The sequence below is a fragment of the Perognathus longimembris genome, chromosome 2, assembly GCF_023159225.1.
Source record: "Perognathus longimembris pacificus isolate PPM17 chromosome 2, ASM2315922v1, whole genome shotgun sequence".
NCBI classification, from domain to species: domain Eukaryota; kingdom Metazoa; phylum Chordata; class Mammalia; order Rodentia; family Heteromyidae; genus Perognathus; species Perognathus longimembris.
This window is the reverse complement of record NC_063162.1, coordinates 36,262,865-36,268,631: the sequence shown is the minus strand read 5'-3', so window position 1 is coordinate 36,268,631 and position 5,767 is coordinate 36,262,865. Positions and strand designations below refer to the sequence as shown.

At 38.0% G+C, this 5,767-nt stretch overlaps 1 pseudogene; it reads right to left on the bottom strand.

Annotated features, from left to right (window-relative positions):
- Nucleotides 1–2,118: 2,118 nt before the first annotated feature.
- LOC125343203 lies at nt 2,119–2,860 on the bottom strand (annotated as a pseudogene).
- Nucleotides 2,861–5,767: the final 2,907 nt, after the last annotated feature.

Below are 5,767 nucleotides of genomic sequence, written 5' to 3'. Positions count from 1 at the left end.
CCTTCCTTTCCTTCCTTCCTTCCCCCTTCCTCCATTCTTCCTTCCCTCCCTCCCTCCCTCCTTCCCTCCCTCCCTCCTCTCTCTCTCTCTCACTCTCTCTCTCTCTCTCTCTCTCTCTCTCTCTCTCTCTCTCTCTTAGTACAGGTCCCAGGGCTTAAACTCAGATCCCGGATATTGTCTCCTAGTTTGGGGGCTAGTACTCTACCACTTGAACCACAGTTCCACTTCCAGCTTTGTGGGTGTGTAACTGAACATAGGAAGAACCTCCTGGTCTTTCCTGTCCAGGCTGGCTTCAAACCATGACCTTCAGATCTCAGCCTCCTGGGTAGCTAGGATTACAAGTGTGAGTCACTGATTCTCAGCTAAGGAACTTCATTCATTTCTAGTCCATTTGGTATTTTTTATCTTCATATATTATTTTTTCAAATCTAAAATTTTCTTTTCAATTTTATAATTTTACTGACACAAGAAAGTTTTATTTTTCATTTTTGTGTTTTGTTTTGTTTTTGTCTTTTCTCTTTTTGGTAATGGGGATCAAACCCAAGACATTGTACTTGCTAGACAAGTGCTTTGCCACTGAGCTACATTCTACATTCCAGCCCCCTGAAAAAGCTTCGTATCTTCTTTATATAAGTACATTTTCTTTAACACTATTGAACCTAATCATTGCAATAGCTCATTTAAAAGCCTAATCTAAACCCCTATCTGACTGTGCACTGTTTTATTACATTGGTTAAAGTCACTTTAATATGAGCTCAGAATTAATGCAGAGTAGCTACACAAGGATCTAAAAGAATAGTGTTAAATGAAACTCTTAGATCAAGTATAGCAGCAAGTCAAGAAATCTAGGTGTTTCCCAATTCATGCATAGTTAATTAGAATGTCATTATGAGGTTATAGTGAGAATCAAAAGATTTAATTATCTTTTTGCACTACTGGGATTTGTTTTCAAGACTATGCATGTGCCAGGCAGATACTCTACCAATTGAGACATACCTGTAGATCTTTTTGACTTGGGAATTTTTTTCACACATGATGTCATGTTTTGCCAGAGACCACAATCTTACTACTTACGCTTCTCACAATAGCTGGGATAAGTAGAGTATGCCAACACACTCAGCCTTTTCTGTTGCAATAGTTCATTGTGTGTGTGGTTGTGAACCACATCCTCCCTCCTAATCTCAGCCTCCAACATAACTGGAACTGAAGGTGAATTTTGAGCATAGGGTGGTCTCAATCCTTGATTTTTTCTTATCTCTACAACCTGAATAGGTTGGATAAACACCAATGAGCCACTGAAGCATGGCCAAATAATCATTTTAGGAAATGTACAAAAACCAGGTTAAGCACTGACATCTGTTCATTTTGTGGGTGTGTTGCAAATACTTCAATATTACTGCAATTCGTATATCCACTCTGTCTTATTATGTGTGACTTATGTCTATTCCCAACTTTTAAATATTTTGAAAGCTATTTGACATAATAAAGCCCATCATACTCCAAGACAAAAGACTCTTTGAAAAAGATTTGAAAGAAGGCTTTGAACTGTATCTTATATCTATTTTTAATAAAATTTAGATTATTCCATAATTTAGCCAAGTTCTTGGTAATTCTTTTCATAGCTAAAATCTGAACAGATTTCAAAGGAGAGAACATATTACATTTGACTTCCTTGTATGCTCAGACAAAGTCCTTCAGGCATTAAAACAAAGCAATTGGCAGTATGTTAGAAGTGGACTCCTAGTTTTTCTTCCTGATTCCTTTCTCTAGAAAACATGCATAGATATGATGAATATTTATGCAGGGTGAAAATTAGCAACTATGTAAAATGTCAGCTTATTTTCCAGGTTGGTATAAAATAATTAAAATCCACGTATAATTTTCTTTTTCTTTTTAACCTCATGAAGAGACTGATTTTAGTTATTATTTTTATAGAAGAAGTGCTCCTCTGGAACAAAAAAAAGCTTCTCAGTATTCCCCAAATGCCTCCACTTAAAATAAAATTCATGTAAAGGTGATGTACAAAGTGGTTACAGTTACACGATTCAGGTATCAAATACATTTCATTTTGAACAGTGTCACCCCCCCACCTTTTTTCTTTTTTTTTTTTTTCAGGCTTGATTCACTTTATTGTTCTTGTATAAAAATCCTATGTTGTAGCCACAGCTGGAGCCTGGGTCCTCTGCACGGACAGAGACTCTGGTGTGGGTTTTCACAAGATGGTCAGTGAATTCCTGATAAGGAGATTTGGTGAACACGGTCTTTTTCCAGATCAGGGGTCAAGTAACTGTAGGTCTTGGAGATGGCATCAAAAGTGGCCTTGGCAAAGTTGCCCAAAGTAGCAGTACAGCCCCTGGCTGAGGTGTAGCAGTCATCAATACCAGCCATCATCAACAGCTTCTTGGGGACAGGAGCTGAAACAATTCCAGTGCCTCTGGGGGCGGGGATGAGGCGCACCAGCACAGATCCACAGTGGCCTGTCACCTTGCACGGGACAGTGTGAGGCTTGTCAGTCTTGTTCCCCCAGTAGCCTCTCCACACAGGGACAATGGAGAGCTTCGCCAGGATGATGGCTCCTCGGATGGCAGTGGCAACCTCCTTGGAGCACTTAACACCCAAACCCACATGGCCATTGTAGTCACTATGTAGCTACAAATGCCTTGAACCTGGTGTGTTGGCCAGCTCGAGTCTGCTTCTGCACCGGCAAGATCTTCAACACCTCATCATTGAGGGATGCCCCCAGGAAAAAGTCAATAATCTCAGACTCCTTGATGGGCAGGGAGAAAAGATAGATTTCCTCCAAAGACTTAATCTTCATGTCCTTAACCAGGCGGCCTAGTTTGGTGATGAGGATCCATTCCTTGTCTTTGGCCTTGCCTCCACGAGCCCCCGGCCACGACCCCGGCCTCTACCAGGGCTGCGACCTCGACCCCGAAGGCTGCTACCGAAGCCTCCTCGGAAGCTGCCATGGGGCCCAAGCCTAGGCCCCCAGGGCCTCCGGGCCCTTCCGCTGCACCGGTGTCATCCGCCATTTGGTATTTTCTCAAGAAGAAGCCTCCCCACCCTTTTTCTTTCCCACTTTTTCCCCACTCGACTCCCCTTTCTCCAAAGTTGCATAGTTCATTTCCAACACAATGTCCAGTGGGTTTCACTGCTGAATTAGTTCATTCTTTATTCTATTGCTTCTGTGCTTCCCCGTTTCCCTCCTCAGTAACAAAAACAGATGCTGGTGGTTTGAGTGGTAGAGCTCTAGTATCCAGGCCCTGTCGCTGATTTCAAACCACATTCGTAGCAAAATAAAAAAAAATTAAATGCTGCGATGAACATCTGTTTAAGGACATTCTCATTTTTATTATTTTGGCAGTACTAGGAGGCAAACTTAGGTTTGACACTTGCTCTACAACTTGAGACACATCCCCAGGCCTATGATTCTAGCTTACTTTTCAGAACTTTTGCTTGGTTGAGCCTTAGACTACAGTTCTCCTACTTCTACCTCATAAGCAGTTGGGACCAAAGTATGTGTTATCAGTTCCAGACTTTTACAAATAAACTTTTACTCTTTTACCTGTACTAGTCTTGAACCACAATCTCTCTACCTGTGCTTCCCAAGTTCCTAAGACCACAGAAATGCACCATCATAGCAAGCCCTAAGAACCATTATGGATAAAAGTCTACTTTTCAAATTAATTGTATATTCCATACAATATGCAATTGTAGTTTCTATAAAACACAAGACTGTTTAATTGTATAATATTAACATGTCTTTAGGAGGCAAAATGAACTGGACAAAAAGAAGACATTATAGGAATTTCTCTTTCATAGTAATTTAATTCCATGTGAGGATTCAGGAGTAGAGCAATCCAAAGTATTCATATGCACAGAATATGGGAATTATATATTAAATTTACCAAGATGTGCTATAGTTCTGCATCTCAGAATTATCCTCATCAACTAATGGCAGGAAATCCACCTCTCCTGTCCATTTTTCCATCAAATAACCAAGCTATGCAGTTTCTGCACTCCTCCCTTAAACTGAGTCAATTTTCTCAAACCTACCACTTTGTCCAGGGTTCCAGCTTCTGTTCACTAGCTTACGTTATTCATTGCAGCATTTCATGTTGATGTGGTGAAAACATGATTTCTCACTCACCCAAGGCAGTCGTATAACATCTTTCTGAGTTCTGACAATTGCCCTGAATTCTTATCAAGTGTCAGGAGCTTCAGTTATTAGACTTCACACCTGGAACTATCGGGTCAAAAAATGAAGGCAGCAAAGAAGCATGCAACATTTCTCAGAGCTCATTTTCCTCTTTTACTCTGGTGAATTTAATCTGAATCATTGAAGCAGAAAATAATTCTCACCTGTTTTTTAGACAACACTTTTGCTGAAACACATGAATGTTTCCTCTCCATCTCTGAGCTCAGTTTCCTCTTCAATGAACTCTTGAATATCCTATAGTACTTGAAAATCCTTCTGATAAGTGAAAATGAGGTGTTTTTTTGCCTGTGATTTCAGCAGAATCTATTGGACTATGTCAAGATGTATAAAGAAACCAAGCAAAAGTATTTTGTTAGAACAACACACTGCAGTTAACTATATTATGAAAAAGTGGAACTAGTCAGTATAACTTTTGTTGTTAAAGACAGAAAATATATAGTCCTTTGTTCTCTTCAGTTTTTCCTACCCCTGATCCATATATATATATTTTTTTCTGTAAATCTACTACTTCCAGTGAAATTACTTTAGCTTTTTATGAGAATATATTTTAAAAACTTGGTGTAGGATATTATACATTGCATCTAGTCAATATAACTAGATTAAATATCCATAGTCCCATATTGTGGGGCTGAGTTGTTAAATATGAAAGGAAAAGTTATTCTTGTGGTAACGAACCAATAGCCATTTTGTTATATTGTTACAGTAGTTGCCTTATATTTAATGCTGTAAATAATCAAAGAGTTAGGTTTAACTATCATGCCTATTATATTAATGATAAAATTGGTGCTTTGGAAAGAAAGATAGCCAATCTAAAGTTACAAAATCTTTTAGAGGATTCATAAACAATGTGAACTAAAGACTTCTATGACTTCAAATTTATGCTGTTACAACCCGGTGGACTAATTAATATGAAAAAAGATATATGATACTTGGCTTGGTGGTCATAAACATATTTAACTACAGAATTATATCTTCCAAGAAAGAAAATAAGCCAATATATTCTGATTAAGTGTTCATAGAACTTACAACAGATAATGAATTAGAGAATACATTTTTCCAGTTATTTTTTCAGAGAAGTTTTCTTACATTGTTTTTGTTTTGTTTTTGTTTGAAAAAGTAGACTCTAAAATCCTGGCTGCAATTTCTGCTAATTTCCTATGGCTATTTTTCTCTATTTTAGAATTTCACAATGATGAAAAGGTATAGGATAAAATATTGTTTGTAAACCTGTCAGCATGACTAATGAATGTCAGAGATCGAAGAAAGTTGACATTTCCCTATTTTTTTCTTTCTGTCTCCAAACTAAATATGTTCTTTAAATTTAGTTCCATTGTATCCCCACACTGGATCTTGTATATTTTAGCCTTCTATATTTCAGATGGACATGGAACCAGAACCAACATGATAGTTCACTGATAAATAACTCAGAATTTTGTCCTATGTTTAAACAGAGTAATAGATTATTTTTTTATTTTTCAATCGTTACTAATCCACTGTAAGATCTATGAAGGTGACTTTATTTTATTTTGCTCCTTGCTGTATGCTCCG